Below are 20,595 nucleotides of genomic sequence, written 5' to 3' on the forward strand. Positions count from 1 at the left end.
ATAATCTGCCACAGTCTGTAACAACTGATGAAGCTAAGATTAAGGAGAGTATTTATGTTTAATGAAATAGAAATTTGTACTTTCAGTTGACTTGTACCTTGCTTATGAGATGGATGTTTGATTTCAGCCCATAACTACTTTAGAGACCTAAGAAAAAACAAATCAAACCTTTTGGGACTCTGTCCAACATAACGTTGGATAACGTTGTAAACATAGCCGACAGACATTGTGTCTTATTTAGATATGGCTGAGGTTGTAATTTGGTGCAGAGATGTTTTGAGCTGAACGCTAATGTCAGCATGCTTGAGAAGAAACAAAACAGGAATAAGCACCTCATCACCACCACTTCATCCTCTTGTCACCACAGACACCTATACGACATTTAAAAGGTAACGTCCCAGTTCCTTGTGGTACTATTGCAAAAATCAATATCTGCTGAAATAACAGCAATCCTTTGGAAAGTCAAGATATTTTAGTTGGACAAAAGTGGTCTGAAGAGAACCAGGCCAAGACCAATGTATAATAATTTACTCGCAGTCATAATCAGAGATTTCTGATATAGAAATTCAGGTAAAACCACATGAATACGTTTGACGATGGAGGTCAACAATTATGTGCACTTGAGTCCTTGTCAAAACAATTTACAGTTTACACAACTAAGCCTTACAGGGAAAGGTAAAGCTCTTTGTATTTTGCAACATTAAGCAATGATCAGTTTACCATAGCATACAGAAGAGGGGAGCAAATGGGCATCGTAATGATGTAGAAGGCTACAACTAGGAGTACGCCAGAAAAACCCAGGAAGTATCCAAGAAAACCTTCCGACTCCCCATTGAAAAGGAAACCCTGCATACAGATGAAGGATTGCATTCAAACGACGACAGGTTGGTATAATAATGATAATAAATTTTATTTGAAGGCACTCAAGGACACCGTACAAAGATACACAGAATACACATTAAAAAGAAACCACAATAAAATGATAAAAACAATAGAAGCGACAGAGCAACTGGCGTCAGACGGAACGAGCAGTTTTAAACAGATGTGTTTCCAGTTGTGATTTGAAACGGGGGAGTGCATCAGCGTTTCTGATTTGAGGGGGCAATTAATACCAGAGACGGGAAGCAGCGCAGCTGAATGCTCTGCTCCCCATGAGGGTGAGACGGGCAGAGGGGACAGACAGGTTTACGGAGGAAGAGGATCTGAGGGACTGCTCCCTCAGATCCTCTTCCTCTGTAAACCTGTCTGTGAGTGGGAACATGGAGGAGGTCAGCCAGATATTGAGGGGCGAGGGTGTTGATGGCCTTGAATGTTAACAAGAGGACTTTGAACTGAATACGGAAATGAACCAGGAGCCAGTGGAGCTGTTGTATACACATAAATATAAATATAAGATGAAGGTCAGCCACAACATTAAAACCACAGAAGACGTTTAACAGTAATCCTCTTGTGACAATTCAATGTTCTACTGGGAAAGTTTTGGTCCTGGTATTCATGTGGATGTTACTTAGCACATGTACCACCCACCAGACCAGGCACCGTCACTCCATAGACACTTTTTAATGGCAGCAGCTATCCCCGGTAGGACAAAGCCTGACACAGACAGACTCAAAAATGGTTCCGGAACAACTCAAAAAAACATTAAAAACAGGTGTTGACCTGACCTCGAATTCACTAGATCCCAAACTGATCAAGATTCCGTGATGATCCACAGAGGCCCCTCCCCTCAACCCACAGGACCCAAAGGCCCCCACTAACAACATGGTGGTTACAGGTGGTTTCAATGTTGTGACTGATCAGTGTATGTTTGGAGCAGATACAAACAGCTGTCCGGCATACTCCAACTGTGAAGTATTCTGGGAGAAATATTGTTAGGGTTTGCTGTTGCTTCACTTCCTCGGGGATTGTGCAGCTTGAAATCACTGATTCAACTATTCTGCATCAAATCAAGAGTGCTTAAAGGTGATGTGAGGCCAACTGACCAAAAGTTAAAGTGGACATGATAATGATAGTAAGCAGCAACCAAGGAATGGTTATACAAAGGACTGGTCTAGAAAGAAACGCCAAAATTTGAAGTCCATTAAAATTGTGCGGGAGATTTAAAAATAATAAAAAAAAATTTAAAAAGGCATAGCTACAAGTTATTACTAGTAAAGGGAGAAATCATTCTGAGGTCAATATGTACCAATTGTTACATTTTATATTACATGGCCAACACACAGATCTCTTCAAGAACCATTGTTACATGTCTTTGGTTAAAATATTTAATAACTCATAAGTAAATAAGGATAGTATAAAAATGCCTCCACTGGTTATGGTTTTGTGTCAATTAAGCCAAAAGGCTCTTGTCTACGTTGTTTACATTGTCATTCATACATAAGTACATCATCATAAATACAAATATGGAGGAATAATTTGCATTAAGCTACTATTGCCAAGCAAATAAAGGAATATTTGAACCTTTTGGGAAAGTCTTAATAATTTACTTCTTCTGGACTCTGATGCTGTGTCTGTGATGATGTCTTCAGAAACTGTGATATTTACAAAAATGTATTTGAGCTGGGATATTATGAATTAAATCAACTGCAATATAAAAAAAAATCAAAAGGGTCTCACATGTTAATGAAATTGAAAGCAACTGGTATTAGTATATATACACTTATTCACCATTTTACCAATAACACCTGCTCTGGACCACTTTTGTCTTCAGAACTACCTTCATTCATTGTGGTATACAGGCAACAAGAAGATGGAAATATTGGATGTTTGGTCCAGATGATAGCAACACACTGTTTTTTAGACTGCAGAGGCTAATGTTCAAGAACAACACCAGTTTGAGATGACTTCACTTTGTGACATAGTGGAAGTAACCATCAGAAGATGGGTACACTGCAGTCATAAATGGATGGACAGGTCGTATAAACTCAAATCATTCTAAGGGTCCAGAAGTGTGCCAAGAAAATATTCACCACATCATTAAAGCAATACCAGCCTGAAGTGATGACTGAGGATGGATTCATTCCTTTAAGTTGGTTTCTAGTGTCCAAATCTGGAGACCCCTCATGAACTGTAGCCTCGGTTTCCTGTTCTTCTGCTGCAGCAGACCACCTCTTACAACATGTTGTGCGTTCTGAGATGCTTCTTGGGCACACTTTGCTTTTATTTAAGTCAGTTCCTATCTGCGCAAACCAGTTTGTCCCATCTTCTCAGGCATCAAGAATGCTTTTATTTTTCTTTATAAATCTCTTCCCCAATCGGTTTGGTTTGAATTTCAGCTGATTGCCTGGATCATGTCTACACGCCTAAAAGCCTAAAATCTATCCTTAAGTGCTAAAAATTACATAACACTAAAATTACAAATCTGAATGATTCTTACAAAGTCAGTATTACAATAAGAATCCCAGCTTAAGGTCATAAATATGTCTCTTCATAGAGACCATTTTCTGTTTTTACTCTTGACACAAATTGATTTAGTGGAGATGGTTATGCAGTAGCCGCTATGCTAATATATCTTATCTTATGTGGAATACACCACATATAAATGAATCATATCATTATTTACTGAAATACTTCAATTCAAAACATTTTCAATAATAAAGAAATCAACTTCAAACCTATTTATCTCACTGTGTAGTAAGTGTTGAGTCGACCTTCAATTATAAGCAAATTAACCAAATTAGTTGACAGGAAAAAAAAAAATACTTTTTTCCCCCTCCATAGATTGTAAACAACTAGATGTTAAACTCTGAATGTTTAGAATTTGGACTATGTAGATCAACAGATATCAGTCTGGGCTGGGGATGTTAAAGATCAGTATTCGGGCCGATCCAGGAATTTTTAAAATGATCGGATCTGATCGGAATCCGTTTTAAGCCAAGCCATATTTTTTGTAGGCATTTATTTGAGGTCTGCCATAAACCGAAAACCACATCCTTTTAGCACCATATTAACGTCTTATTCTTCTTTGTTGCCTAGCATCGAAGCCAAAAAGAGGACAACAAAAAAAAAAAGCAGTACTGCTGCTTCTTCTGTTTTAGTGGCAGTTGTCTAGAGTCAAAGCTGCCAAAGAACTTTATTCTGGAAAATTAACTCAGACAGTAATTTGTAAATTGTGCAACGTACACATTTGGCAACGTGGTAGCAGGAGATTGTTATTCAATACTACCAACTATCATAAAAAAAAAAAAAAAGAAAGAGAATATGCAGTGTACACTCACGTGAAGGCTACACCAAAACAACAACAAACACTGTATTTCTAAAGAACGTCAAGAAAATTATTACCTAGACTGTTACCGGTTAGACCAGCCCATTTCTGAATACAGAGCCCAGTTTTTTTGGAGCTAGGGTGAGCTACCGCCTATTTACTTTGACAGCCCTATTTACTGCACTTAATAAAGTTGCACGGTGCACACAGTGATGTAGGAGAATAAATAAGATAAGAAAAGCCTTTGCGAATCTCTGGGGGAGGACGTTTTGTTTATTTAAGATCAGATCCACACTCGGATCGGGGTGTTAAAAAAAAAAAAAAAAAAAAAAAAAAAAAAAACTTTGATCAGGACATTTCTAGTTTGGGCTAAGTTACACTCCTGGTCTGGATCAGTCATTCCAGATGTGTATACTTTCAGTGTAGAAACCCGTTCCACAGTGTTTGTTAGGACTGGTTCTTAAAATTACAAGTACACCAAAAGACAGAACAGTAATGCCATTATATCAAAAATAGCCTGTCCATTTAAGACAGACTAAATTATTCAGAGGGCTGTCAAGATGTGACAGGTTTTCACAACAAAGCCAGACTACAGGAAACACACAACAGACAGGACCCACACAGGCAAAGCAGAAGGCTGTAAATGAACAAAAGAGGCCTAAACACAGCTGCAAGAAAAACATAAATCAGCCAGATTGATGTCCATGATTTTACTGGTTTACAGTAGAGATAAACAGACATACAGAGATGAAGAGAAATGGATACATGAAGAGGTTAAACTTCCCATTTTAAGCCGAGCATGTTAAATACACTTTGACAGCCTTTGCCATCTACAAACTGAATAAATATAAATAAATAAAATCATTTAAAAAAAAAGCCAAGTTTCTCTTAGTTTAGAAATATTAATATGCATTAGTATTTTGGGATACCATTAAAGTTAGGAGATGCAAAAGTGTGCATAAAATAACTGTTTACAACCAACCAGGTTGTTCAGGGCATATACCATGTGTGGTACATGCCTGAAGAACTCTGCTCTGATTCAAAATGTCCTCCATTTTAAGATGTACTGTAAAAAACTAAATGTGGATAAAATACATTTAAAACAAATACCAGGAGCAATTATTGCCTAATGGGCAGTTACAACTCACATTTAAGAGAGAAAAACATTATTTAAAATATAGTTATATAAAATAATTTGTGCACAATACAAAGAGCACTGGTTGATAGTTTACATTTTTGAGGGTGAAGCGCTTTGCACTGCATAGTGAAATTTGTAAAGAAAAGCTGGATTTCTAAACTTTTATTGCCAAAACTAGAGAGACTTGTAGATGGGAAGGTCTCTTACAGCACAGCATTAATGTTTGAGTGGCACATGTAATACAACATGTAATATGTGTTTTAGTATGTTTTATGTGTTCCTGTTTAAAATTAGGTGTAACATAAATTGTTACACGAAGTTCAGGCTACAGTTTTTGGCTACATTATGAGTATTTATAGATATTTCATGAGCCATAGCTTTTCACTGTTTTTTCATCACATCGTAACTCAAAAATAAAGGTCTTCTTTACTAGACCTTTTTACAATCAATAAAGTGTTTTTTTAATCTTGTTTAACAGTCAGTTACTGTCAGTTTTTGTATAAAGAACTCAGGCAATAAATTTAAGAATGAAATTTACTCCAATCCCTTGTTTTAACTTTTGGTAGAAGGTTGTTTGTTTATTTATGATTGGATTTGGCACAGGACCTTCAAGTTGTCCAAAACTGCAAAAGCTGCGAATCAAAATCACTTTCTGTGGTGCATCTCTCTCCACTGCTGTACCTCTAGAGAGTTAACCACTAACGGTCATTTGACAAGGTCTTTAATTCTCTTCATCTAAGCAGTTTTTCCTCGACTTCAGTGGGTTTTCCATGTCTGCATGAGCACACACCCATGTCTGGAGCCTTAATGTGTCCCTGTGAATAATTACACAAGTGTATGCATATACCATTGTAATAAAATCCTTGCAAAAGGAAAAAAGTTAAATTTTTAATCAGACCACAAAACCCTTAGCTTTGTAGTAAAGAAAGGTGGATTATAGCATGTCTTTGGGACTTATTTGGTCATGTGGGTGGAGTTCAAACTAAACAGAAAAAGAGCTAGCTTCTCTCATCCACTTCTGACCAAATGGGGGAAATATGCCTCTGCACAACATGACTCCACCAAGAGCTTTCCTGCCCACTTCCAACGTTTTTTCCATATTAATTATTCAGAAACGTTTCCCGTCTTTTGACACCTGTGAAGGAGTTCAGCCTCTCATTCCATGACGGCAGAGACGGATACTACGTAATTAGGCTTCATATGTTTCCAGTTACATATGCTGATTTCACCCTTTTTCACTGCTGCCTTCCTCTCCTTCACTCTCCAACTCCAACACCACCACCACTACAGCTAACCACTGCAGAGCAACATGGAAGCCATTAGGTGGCCTCTTATTAAATAGCCCGAACGCCGATGTCACTGTATAAATATTGTAATCTGTCAAGGTGATGTCAAGTTTCCACCAAAACCGTAAATTCATTTGAAATTAGTCATTAACCTCTGTGGGAAGAGTAGAGCATTGTGGATCTCATGAACATATACATAATTTAAAGCAACTGGTTGGAAAATTTATTAGCTTCTCTGTCACTTCTGATGGATTTAATCGATAGGGAACCTCAAGCAAATATTTATCTTTCAGTAGCTGTTGGCGTTGTGTGTGTGTGTCGGAGATTCTGCTTGTCTTAATCATTTTTCCTCATGTCAGGCTTTGCTTAGGTACTGACATCTGGGCATTTATAGCACTGGCAAGTAATGGCTGCTGGCTGAAGTTTAGCATACTTCAAGCCATACCTTAGAGGGCTAGGCAGGAGTTCGTTGAACACATATTCCAACACTAATTTGAGCTACTCTTGAAACAAGGCAAAAGTTTCCCAGTTTGGACTAAGACAGCAAAATTCATTGTGCATAGTTAATTTGTTTTTACAGAATCTTTAAAACACTGCCTGACCACAACATACCACCAGTATCATCTGTTTATATTGTGAGATGTACCTACTATTTTAGGGAAATACTAAACAATAACACTTTATTTTGACCATCCAGATTGACCCGACCGTGATTGTAAGAAAAGTTGAGTAGTTGTTTGTTGAAAAATATGAAAAATCACAGCTTCACTACGCCGTCAATCATTTTGCCATCTCCACAGGTTATAACGATAACAAAAAATATCTTTATGACAAGGCGTAACAGTTGACTCAAAATGTGCCAACACAAGAATAAATGGGAATGCCAGTCGAGCACCATATGCAACTAATTATGAACGCTTTGGTGTGTGTGTGTGTTATTTTGTTTGTTTCTTTTTTTCCCCAAGAAGGCATGAAAGGTAAGGAGACAGAGACACATGAAGATTTGTGGGTTCTTTAGATGTCTTATTTTTGGATTCATACACAAATAAAAGAATATAAGAAACTAAATGAAGGCTGTTGTAATAGCTGTTGCAGCAACCCAGAGCTAACATCAATAATTTTATGGCCACATACGGTTTCAGATTTATGCTGATAACAATCCAAATCTTACTCCACCTCACCAAGAACACTTTGTTCTTGTGTTTAATCACTGGTACTGGCAGGGAGACGGCTGTGGTGGTTATGAAATGTAGCCAAACATGTCAGAGAGAGCACCAGGGAGGATAAAACTAGCTCAATTTTACATTTATTTCTTTGGTATTCTGATTTGTATATCCAACAAATAATCAGTCAAACAATAATAATACCAACTCCGTTTTGAGACTTTGGTTGCTCATTGAGTTGTCCTTGGTCTTAAGAAACAAAAGACTTAAGGGTCAGTCATAAATCAATGCAGACCCTGTTTCCCTTGGGCTATTCAGCCACTTGGGGTGTAAAACGCTCAAAGGCAATGAGCACTTGAAAGTCTGGAGCTGTGGACAGATTCTGCCCAGCAATTATCCTGTCTGCGTGCCTCCTAAACACTGCATACCAGATATGTTTGGGCCTCTTCAGCCACAGTCCCAGTTATGGAGACACAGATGCTAATGACACCATATTTTCTGAGCTGCAGAGACAGAGGGCCTCTGGCCATCACTTCTAAAACACATGCCACACAGCCTGCACCACCCACACCACACAGACCTGTTATTGATGACCACTGACGGCTCTCCTCTTCACTCGACTCAGGGTGGCTGCCATAGGCAACAAAGCAGTAAATACAACGTGTCAAGGTAACATAACTTACTCATAACTGCTTATCAGTCACCTACATTTGTCATGTTAGTGAGGATGAATACCCCTTAAAGATGTGTTCATAAACTAGACATGTTTTCTCTTTCCCTGGTAGAGCTGTATTAGATTTTAGTTAGTTTCTTTTTTTGGGCTGCTGACCAGTAAAAAGTAAACTGACGAGCACCTGTCACATGGATTGATGTGTCCAGCTGGTGTGCAAGAGGTGGGCTAAGAGAAAGAGTAGCAGGGGCAGCACACATTAAGTCTCATGGTCAAGATGGGAGGGGCGTGGCTGAGGCCCATGCAGAAGATTTGAAGATGATAGAAAGACGAGGTAAGATGGTAGGATACGAGGGTTGGATTGTTGAAGGAGAAGGTGACAGGGAGTGACTCTACCTTAGATACTTTGAAGGTGACTCAGTATGACAGAACATTCCCAAGGGTTTACTACTGCAAAGAGGGACAGACAGAGAGGCAGAGAGAATTTCAAGGTGCAGGAGCTCTTTGCAGATGTCTAAATACGCAGTAAATCACTCTGAGGACCTGAGGGTGCTCAAATGCTTTTTGACTGAATCCGTCTCCCAGCCCAGAGGCTCCAGAATGACTAAAACATTAATAGGAGTCTTCGGGGTAGCGGCAGTAGCCCACCCATCCCCCACTAGTAACTGCACAATCCCAGGACTGTGCAAACATAAGGCCAAACCAAAATGGCGCCCATTCAGATGTTGTCCAAATGAGTGTTTTGTTTGAAACCAAGAGAATGCTTAACTGCAAGACAGGCTTGTGCACAAACTATCTATTTGGCCGTGTGTCCCCATTCCCATGAGTCATAAAGCGGCCCCTGGCATTTGAGCAGAGAGGTCTGTGTGTCGAGTTACAGGTGTTCTTTTTAACACGGTTGCTCAAAAAAAAAAAAAAAAAGAAAAAAAAAAGGTTTATGACTTTTCTTCTATGGAGGGCCAAGGAAACAGAAGTGACATTTTGCTTAAAAAACAAGTTTAAACCTAGGATGTAATCACCTTTATAGCACAATAACAAATAGACTTACGCAGCGTGCTATGCAACTATACTTCTGCAATTAACATACTTTTATCCAAATACCCGCTGAGCAAAACTTCAAAAGTTCTCATCACAAAAAAAGTGAAAATGCTGAGAGGGTGAAAACTAATTACTTCTGAATGAAAGCAAATTGGAATATTTAATTGTATTAGGGACCATGATTAATGCATGAAGACTCATTATACTAAATATAAATAGATAAATAGTAGAAAAAAAAATGCAGGACTTCACATTTTTTTTTCTCAGTAATATTCAGTAAGATGTTTAGTGCAGCGCCATTATTCAAAAGTGCAATAACATTAATGTATCTATTCTTATTGCTCATAAATAGGCCTAGTAGGAAAATGAGTAGTAGTGAAATGAATGGAATTCTTTCAGCAGTTTTATAGGTTCAAAATTATAGCTCCACATTTTAAATTCACTGAACTGTAGCTGGCAATCTTACTTGGAGAGTGAATAAATGTTCTTGTTATGTATGCTGTTTAAACTTCTTGAATGCTTTAACATGTTATGTATATTGTTTTAACATCTTTTTCCAGGGACACTGTGCTATAGATAATATAATCTTCATCTCCCATTCTGCCACCTCTGACCTCCAAATGGAAAATGACCAGCATGATTTAATGCTAATGAAGAGAGTATTAATAGGGGATATAAACCACTGCACCATTATAATTACAACAAAGCTTCACGGAAGTATATTCACAATTCAAAATCATTTGAATACATTTTGCGGCAATAAAAATAATTATTCTTCATTCATTATCTTTACATAGATAAGCTTAATTTGAACCGTACTTTATATTTTAGTACTTAAGAACAGAATCTGCAATATTTCCACAAAAGGCAGGAGTGGGGATCTGCAAAGTCAAGATTACTGGTGGCTTTCTGCTGCTTTGATGTGTGTGCTCGTCTGCCCCCTGGCAGATGCAGTCGTCATTGCAGTAAGGTTTCCTCTGAAAGGAAAACCACTCCCTACAACAGAATGGCCCAGAAAAAAAAAAAAAAAAAAAAAAAAGGTACCGCATCTTATACATATTTAACCATCTCTCATTATTTTGGGGTTCATACCAGGATGAAAAACAGCAATTTTCAGAAGCAAAAAGGCACCAACTTAAAGTCCCAGTGTAGCTATAAAATTTTTAAATCACACTAGTCAAAAGAATGAGGTTGAGTACGATGCATATATGCTGTTTAGAGGCCGACAAAAGTCCAAACTCTTAAGTGAAGACTGGGACACGGTTGCTTACATTTCAAAAGCTGCAAGTTAAGACTAGATGCCTAGATGAATGTAGCCGATGCAAATAATATATTTTCTGGTCTCGTGCATTGAAACATTTAAATAATCTCCTGCCATCCAGATGAAATTACAGTCTTTCCTTTTTGTGAACAGATTTTCTGGCAAAGTCTAAATGCCACAAATTACAACTGCTTTCCAGTTTTTGGCGAGTGAACAAATATTTGTTTCAGTCAGAGCCAGGAAACGATGTGTATCTGTTTTACTTAAGAAGAAAATACACTCACAACTTTAACCTAAAAGCAACACCAGTACATATCCACTGGTAACATTTTATGTGACCAAGAAGTGTATTTCAAAGTATGGTAAGAGACAAATGACAGAGGACAACACTGCTCATAAAGTTAATGCCTTTTTGTTTTCATTAACCAGTCAGTGTAGAAAGGCTTAAAACAACCATGTATATATTTTTGTCATTCTATTTTACATAAAGTTTCCATGTTGGCTGCTACGCTAGCTGTAATGCAGTAAGGTTAGACGTGTTGTTAAACTACCCTCTGTCACAAACAGATGCTGTGTGACTGAACTGCAGAGTGGCCCACCTAAACTGATGATGTGTAAATGGTGTACTGCATTACAGTACCTCAACCTAACTAAAGGTGGCAGCACAGCCCCTGACACCAGACTCGGTTAACTGATCACCACCAGAGAGCATCTTTAGAGCCTGGACATAAACCACACAGATGCATCTGGTAGATGGCCGTCAAATTTGGTGAAGAAATCCTGTATGAAAATGAAACCTTCATAAATTCATCGGAACTAAACCCCTGTAGTCAGCTGTCTACTCTGTCCTTGTTACCATCTTAGGTGAGAAATACAGCATTGCCAATTTCACTCCTTAAGGAGTGCTTTGTGCTCAGTAACACCGTCCCCTGATAAATGGACAGAGGGCAGAACATGCGAGAGGGGCCACTGCAGATGACCATGCATCACTGCACTCATTTCACAGTGCTTAAAGTCTGCTCAGTACAGAATGACATCACTCAGCCAGGACCACTGGAGCACAACCAGAGCCTGTAAGGCTATTCAAATTAATTAACAAATGACCTTAGATTAAAAGGGGAGTCACAGATCAGACAATGAAGGCATTTGTCAGTTGAACAGGCAGGGATACTCTCACATGATGCCTTTATAGCGCTTCTCTGCTATGAAAACCACACTCCCTCGTGCTGCTGTGAGTAAGATACACACTGTATTATTCTAAAGTTAAAATAAAAACTGTGACAAGGTATTGTATAATTTACTTATGTGTACAACCGTTTCATTGAAGACCCAGCTTGTATTAAAACGCCTTTGGATAGCCTATAAAAGCATCACTGCTTGTTTTTTCTATTTGGAGAGGAAAATTCCCCAATAAAGAAGCACCCTGGTATCCTGTCACAGCGCTGTCTGATAAAGTGCGAAATAAGCCGCAGCCAAGATGGTATTTTCTTTTATTTCAAGAACAGACTATATCTGTACCATCTCAGTGAGACAGGTCAATCTCAAGCTTTGCTAATACAGTCCTATGGACAGGGGATAAATCCCTGCAAGGCAACAAAAGGCAGATCAATAAAGAAAGCATGTAAACAAACCACAGTGTAAATGAAGTTGAGACGGATGGAGAATGGGGCAGTGAGGTTGACCAGCAGTGCTTCAAATAAAGCACACTGCCAGGGACTGAAAGAAGAATAAAGGGCAGAAAGCCAGGGCGACGGTCGGGGTGGGAGTGAAAATGAGGAGAGGAAGATGCACGGCCATGAAATAGAGAAAGGAAAAGGGAAAGAGGCAGAGAGCGTGCGAGGGGATGGGGGGAGTGAAAAATTGAGGGAGAGAGGGAAAAAAAATGGTAGTGTAGAAGTGATTTATGGTAGTTGTATAATTTTCTACAACACTGCACCCCCCACCCCCCACCCCCCCCTTGCTACGGCTCTCCTTACCTCCTCCATATCCCACCTTCCCACTAGGGTGTGCTCCTCCTCACTGTCACACCAAGGAAAGGTCCCTGGCCACACCAGCCAGTGATTAAGATTCTGCAGTGATGCGACTGCAGCACTTCGCAAATGGAAGACTGGACATAATTTCCCTAAAATGCTGTTTTTTATCACCTATTTCCCCTTCATCAGCTTGCCGCACACGATTGATAGCTGATGGCACCTCTGACAACTTAACGTTTTTATGGCTAGATTTATGGGCTATCTGCTCCTCTCCTTTTACAGCTGAAACTCTGTAAAAATGCTTATTTCTCAGATAAGGAGAGGGAGGGTGTGTGTCTATGTGTATGGAATAGTATCATACCCGGCTAAATGTATGTATGAGAGAGAAAGGGCCCAACTCTCTGCATTGCAGTTGAGAACTGTGCTGGGCTTCCAGGACTTTATGGCTACTCTGAGACTGAAATTACCTCTGCATAGCACCATGGATTAAAATAATACTCCTCAGATGCTACAACCAGAGCTCTCATCACCCTTCCTTGGCAGCACACATTTGCCGTCGTCCCCTGTCTGGGGGATGAACAATTGAATGCAACGAACACTCTTTTGTTTTGTGCAAATAATTTGTGCACTGTGAATCTTCTCGCTCAGATATAGGCCTATAATCATTTATTTTATTGTTTTGTTTTTTTTTTTTAACAAGGGGCAAAACTGGGAGATAATATGGTAAAACATTAACAATGAAACACCCGCACTATATGAAACACGAGAAGCTCTAAAACACGTTGATCTATTTTTTTTCTTCATCAAAAGACACTTGAGCATGTACGATATATGTTAGTTGATTATTATTTAAAAATAAAAGTTTAAAACATAGTTTGAAAGCCATTATCGGTCTGAAGTTAAGACAGGATTAGCCAGCTACACGTTAGATGACCTTTGATGGCTATAAACACCTGAACACCTGAGTACAAACTACCTAGTTGGGTGTGCATGTGTGTCTGAACATGCTAAAGCTAGTTAAGAGGTTTTAAGTGTACTGGGGGGGCTGGTGGACTTACTGGGTTGCAGGGGAAGTGTGGCCACTGCAGGTTCCCCTCCCTCTGGTCAGATTTACAGCCAGTAAGGGCTCCCAGTTAGCCTTCTCCTCTCCACACTGATGAGCCTGGCAGATCCCAGACAGACGCCTCAGGGGACTGGACTGTGACAGAGGAGGGGGGAGGGGAGCAGAGAGAGAGCGAGGGATGTGAAGAGAGAAGGAGAGAGAACCAGTTTGATGAGATCAGTGATTCATAGACACCCGGGAGGACACACCCTGGAATGGGGTAATACCACACATGTTTTAACTGGGCGGGCCTATAATTCATTAGGGTTACCAAGGCTACAAGGAGCACCTTAGGAGATAGGCCCCAGAAATCACCAGCCTACTGTACATAGAGGCTACATTAATATTCACAGTTGTAATACGCTCACTCTTCGTGAAGCAGACTAATCTGTTGAAAAGAGAAAAACAGTACATTTGATGCCTGCATATTTCCACACCAAGTCACAGGTTGCTCTGTATTTTCTACAGCATTTTTTTCTTGGCACTGGCATGTGTCTGCATCAGAGAGTGCCAGTGGAAATTTTATGACATGAAATATGTAACTGGAAAAAGTGCAGCTTAAATGTGTTTAAATAGGCCTGCAGCCATCTAGCTGTGCAGCAAATCCAGCATGGTGCTAACCTCTTCCAGAATCAAAACATTTTTAATGTTGCAAGTACCATTGTGCCTTACGCTTCATTACGGGTAATATATATGCTAATTAGAGAGCACCACCGTGACTCTCAATGACAAAAAGTACACACCAATGTTTATTAGGGTCCATATTTAAATTTAAATCTGCCAGAGCAGATCTTGGCTACCTAAATCTGAACCTGAATGTGGAAATACAGTATTCAAATGAAGGGTTCCACACAAACTAAATAAATTCTACCCTGTAAGAGTTTATCCTAAAAACATTTTAACATTGGATCATTAAAGTCCTGTTATTCATACAGATTCTTCCCCCATTTCTCTGCCAATTTCTCTTGCAAGAGAATTCTTGAGCTTTTCGAGATTTGTACACAAACATATACACAGCTCATGAATACAGGATAAGAAATCGTGTATATCACAAGTTAAGATTCACACCGCTTTTGAGTGAGTGACCAAGACAGAACCTTCACAAGTCATTAAAAGCATTTTACCAGAAGATGCAAAACAGCTTTCATTCAGTCTTCACTGGAGAGCTTAAATGCTCTAATTATTCTGTATAACCACTGTTGCTTTCTCTGTCTTGGTTTTTATAGGGGTTCAGTGAACAGGTATGATATGATTGCAGCTTGTGGAGACCGGACATGTTGTTTTGATTAAATGCAGGGCATTTATTGCCATGTGAGTCAGAGTCCTCATTTCTAGAGGGTGGTTACACTGAACGAGATCATTACAGCGTTTCTCAGCATCTGGGCGGTCCCGTGTGACTATATTGCATTATGGCGTTTTCCCTTATCTTATCTTCAAACAGCACTGGCCTGTTGACATTGCACTGTGAGCTTCTTGACATTTCTGAAGTATTGAAACAGGTACTAGTATGACCTCAGCGGAATAAAAACTTCTTCATCTAAATACAAATTAACAGGAGACTATTAATCACATAATGTAAAACGTGGTCAGTCCTAAAAGGCCACAAACTGGGTTATCCGTTGAAAAATGGCCTCTTTTTGATTAAGCAATCACATTGCAAGCATAGGCCGCAGAGTTTTCATAAATCACTTCAAACATACATGGCATTTGATTATAACCCATTAGCAATGAGCAACAGTATGTGTGTGTATGATGTGCACTGGGGCGGGCATGTGCACGTGCCTCATCTCACATTTTCCATGGTCTGCTCTTTAGGATGTTCCTCATTAGTGTGAATATTAATGCAACCAGAATGGGGGGGAAGAGGGGAAGAAAAATGTAAAAGGAATTTGGAAGAGCTTTTTAAAAGGGCCATTTCATCAGAATCGTTATTTTTTTGCGGTTCTCTGAAGGCTCGTAACTGGCGGTCTATGAAGAGAGACATGCCGCAGTGGGGCTTAATTTAAAACCAGAAAGGTCACTGCACCAGGAAAGGTCCTCAGCTCAGCCAAAAATATAAAATGAGGAGGAGAAAAAGAAAGCAGTGGGGGAGAAGGAGTGGGCCAAGAAAGAAAGCAATATGAAAGGAGATCAGAGGATGCCGAATGGGAAGGGGGGACCCTCGCGGGAGGAAACACGTTCAAGTGATTTGGAAAGACAGTGTTATGGAAGGGAGTACAAAAATGGAAAAATACTGAGGAAAAAAAAGAAAACACAGAGGATAATGAACTGAGCTGCAATTGAACTGGAACAGGTTTTTGTTTACTTTAATGGTGTTTTTGCAAGTAATTTGTTATAATGGCCTACAATTTCAGAGAAAAGCACTGCATCCACACATAGTGAAGGATTGCCAATCTGTCCAACAATCTGTGTTGGCAGAAACACAACCCTCCCCGAGCCTTTGCTGAATTAGGCTTCCCATGCTTGGGACTTGACCAGCGTGCTAATGGTCAGATGGGAAATTAGGTTTGCCATATGCAACTCAGCACAAAATAGGTACAACTTTGAAAACTGCATTTTTTCTCCCAGAACAGCCTGACTACAAAAGATGAGGAGGCCTTGACGTGGCTGAGAAATGCACGTCATGCGTTGGATTCAGCCTTGTTAACAATAATGAACCACTCGAGTCGCCCTCCCCCAGCCCTACAGTGCATTCCACAAACTAACATTCTGGTCTTCAATCATTTGTTTATCTATCAGCTCACTTTAATTGTCCACTGGGTTTTTGACTGCACCACATTACATAAAAAACACACACGAGCCTCATGGCAGCGCCACGACAGCCTCTGATGTAAAGCCTCACGGTTTGCACAGATAAGACGAGTTCAATTTTAATGCCGCTAGCACACCGAGAAGCACCAGGCTCACTTGTAAAACAGAATGCCCCCTTCGCTTGTAAACGCAGCAGCCCAAGAGGAAGAAAGAGATGGGGGGTTGGGTCCGCTGAGGTGGGGCTGAATTAAAAGGAAGAGAGGTATTCCACTTGTCCGACACCAGTAATCCATCCAATGGATCAATTTCTTCTCCCAGATTCTCAATCCATTCCCAATCTCCTTTAAAAACTAATACCCAATTCCAATCACAGGTGCAGTAAAGCATATCTTGTAAAAGGTCATAGTGTGACCTCTGAGTTGTCTAAATTGGATGCTGCTTGACCCACTTTCCTCTGAAATACTGCACAGCCTGCTATAAAAGCCCCCCACACACAATCACATCACCAGTGGGACCAGCATCCAGCCCATCAGTAGGTGTTCATTTTGATGTTGTGTCACAGCACAGAGAATTTAACAAGATGTTGGTTGTCTTTGTTGAGGGAAAACAGGAACCAGAAAACACAAAAACACAGGCGAGGGAATTATTCGGGGATAGGTGGATCTGTGCGTGCATGTGTGCTTGCCATAGGCAGCATACCGGCATATAGTGGAGCATCTCTTTGCAGCCAGCCGAGGGAACTGATCAGATGGACGATCAAACACTAATCATTCCCTCACGGCCCATACCGAGTAAAGCTGTCATTAATTTTGCGGAATTACATCAAATCTGAGACATTCTTTATGTGGCCCACGGCCTGTAGACAGTTATACGACAGGGACTGCTGCGCTAAGCAGATGGGGCAGCTTGGCCGTGCATACTAAATACCACCGTCCCCCATTTCTCTATCTCCTCCCTCCCAACACTCTGTCCTCCTTCCAGGCACTCTGCCTCTGCTCCCTCTTTCTTTGTTTTCTACCCTTCTAATGCCTTTCCTTGACTCATGCAGGCCCATTGATTACATCACCCTCCCCTCAGCAATGCACATTATTTAACTCAGAAGTGTTCATATTTCTTTACATAAGACCTTGAATGAAAACTCTACTTGTATTCCAACAGTTTTATTATGCATCGGTTTAGTACGAGGAGAAAATAAATTTAGTGTGATGAGAAAATAAATTGTTTACAGAGATAAATCTTTAATGTCTGTCTCTTGGATGTTGACAAGTATAACAGTTTACTTGCCTATACACAACAGAAGGTCATAATCCCATTTGAGGTTTCCGTGGCAACTGATTACTGCTGAAGGCAAGTTGCAATTTATGACTAGTGACACATACCTGCCATTCCCTTTGAATGAGACATGTGGCAAGCTATATTCAGACAAACCACCTCAGGTAATAAAACCGCAGTAGCACTCAGGGGCTATACCATTTTCTTACGTTGAGAGGAATTCTGAGTCAAGCTGCAGGAAATCAGCAGATGACAGGGATTAAATTTGTGTGGAACAGTTCTACAGCCAATAAATAAACAACATGCTCGAGCAATTGTGCCAGAACAGTTGTTAGAGTTTAAGGGTTTTTTCCCCTACATAATGCTTGAAAGCGTAAATATTAGTCCAAGTCCTCCAAAAGACAAAACTATAAATTCAAATGCATGCGTGTGCAAGTTTTAAGGGCAGAGGTGGGACGTTACGGCAGACAGAGGAGCCATAACAGCAGGCAGCCAGGTCAAGATCAAGCAGTTTCATGGACAATACATTTTTAGCCTAGTCTCTATTATAGCGAAGCCTCACGTTGCTACCGCACAACCATCTTTTAACTTCACACAAGAGCGATTGTTCAAAGTCAAGGCTATCAGAGACAATGCCCTAATGCTTTCTCACAGTACCATAAAGTTAAAACAATTAGCAAAACAGTAACAATGCCACTGAGAGAATAGGCTTAAATGAATCTTACATTCTTGGGTAAAGCACAAATGGCTGTATGTTTATCATGTCAATGCTTTTAAAATCCAAACATTGTCCAATTGCAATTTCAATGCAAAATATCTTTTTAGAAAAATTAAGATATCCATAGGTACCTACAGCAGTAACATATTTAAGTAAACATTTTTGATTATTAAATGTATCATTTTATTACAAAAGTTAAATATTTCATGGCATCTGCAGTGTTTCTTATTCAGTGTTCGTTCATGGAAACATTCATATGCGTATGACTTCCCTACACAGGAAACATAGTCCATTTACTTTGCCGATAACTCCATCACTACGTAATTCTTAAATGTTCAGAAGTTTAGCATTCAGTTATTTGTGATGCTGTGTATATATGCGATTCAAAGATACTGCAGCATTTTATTTCAAACTAATTCGGTCACGGATGTACGCATTTGGTGCAGTTACAAGGCACTTGGGGCAGATCTGTTTTGCAGTCTGTGACGTACAGGCTCAGAGGCAACTGCAAAGGAGTGTGCATTTGGCCACACGTCATTCATCTTGCCTTGCTTTCAACAACTACGGGCTCATCGAGTGGCCTGCGCACTCTCACGCAAAGGCAAATCATTTCCGAATGCTAAGAAACTAGGCTTTTTTTTTTTTTTACTGGTTTCTAAAAGTTCTGAATTTTATATTTTAGAAAACTCAATGTAAGGCAATAGTCCATAAACACTTATTTTATCATATTAACCTCTCTGTCCCCAATTAAATTTCATTCTTTTCTATACTGTGAAGTCGTGTATGTGACTTTTTATACCGGTTTGTTGAATTGCTGACAGAATCAAAGCACAAGCAAGATAAGAATTTTGAATAGAAATAAAGGAATCTATTTCTTTTTTTATACATTTCCTTACACACTACCCTAAAACACACTTGTAAACAATAGCTACTGAATGAACTAGTCATTGCAGTACAACCTATTTAATTATCTCACTGTGAGAGAGCCACTACTTCCATCACCACTTTGCTCACACAGGCTCAGCACACTATTAATCCACTTAAACACAATTTATAGGGTCTCACCATCGACTGTCCGTTGGCATAAAATTACATGAAGCATCCTTATAGTGTCGTCAACAGACTAAATTAGCCAAACTAGACTTACTAATTGAGGCGGAGTAAAGTACTGTGTGACTGGACTGACTTGTCAGTGCGCAGAGATAAATAAGCAGGTTATGGGCAATATGATAACATCAATAACTCTAATAATATAGGATGAGCATTACTGAAGCCACGGATGAAGATTTAAAGCTCCAGACCTTAAATCTGAAGCGTTAAACTTTCATTTCTGCTTCAACCACCTGGGTTTTTGCTTTGTGCTGAGAATATGGCAAAGGGGAAAAAAACTCTGAACTCATTTCTAAAATTACAAAAGGTAACATTTAAACATGTTATTTATTGAAAAATTCACAAAGTCAAACAATGTAACAAATATAATTAGTAACCAGTAAAAATCCTTAAGCTCAACCTGTTGCCATCTACCTACTCAGCCAGTCATATAGTGTGCTTTGCTGTTGAAATATCTGCAAAATATCAATTCTTCAAAGTGTAGCTATTTAATAAAAAGCAGAGGAAATGTGGCTTAGGAGTTTTCTAATCCATCTCTATCCCTTTTATCTTACAGATCTTCTATATTAGAGGAAAATACAAAAAAAAAAAAGGTGTGTGCTCCAAATATTCCACACGTTGTGAGGTGATCTACGCAGCCTAAAGAGCAGGAACTGTGTCTTTTAGAGGTTTTAAGGACACTGCCTGAACGTGACAGCCTGAATGCAAAGCAATTGGGTTTTCAAGATGGTATACTGCCATCTGCTGTCCAGCACTGTCACATCCACACGCTCTTAAATTTGTCCTCCAAGTTGCAGGGCACAGCGAGATGGCAATGCTCCTCTCTTAGACAAATTGCCACATTGGGACGCTTCCAAAAAGCAGGATTAGATTATTTGTAAAGTCTTTCTGGATAAAAACCCGACTTCT

The 20,595-nt window shown here is 39.6% G+C and overlaps 1 long non-coding RNA gene across 1 annotated transcript in view; it reads right to left on the reverse strand.

Moving 5' to 3' along the window:
- The window catches only part of LOC125004946, a 51,530-nt gene that overhangs the window by 26,906 nt on the left and 4,029 nt on the right, over nucleotides 1–20,595 (reverse strand). Inside the window, exon 3 of the long non-coding RNA XR_007112397.1 lies at nucleotides 13,792–13,931. This is a non-coding gene — a long non-coding RNA (uncharacterized LOC125004946). The remainder of the gene's footprint in view (nucleotides 1–13,791; nucleotides 13,932–20,595) is intronic.

Source organism: Mugil cephalus, chromosome 1 (assembly GCF_022458985.1).
Source record: "Mugil cephalus isolate CIBA_MC_2020 chromosome 1, CIBA_Mcephalus_1.1, whole genome shotgun sequence".
NCBI lineage: Eukaryota > Metazoa > Chordata > Actinopteri > Mugiliformes > Mugilidae > Mugil > Mugil cephalus.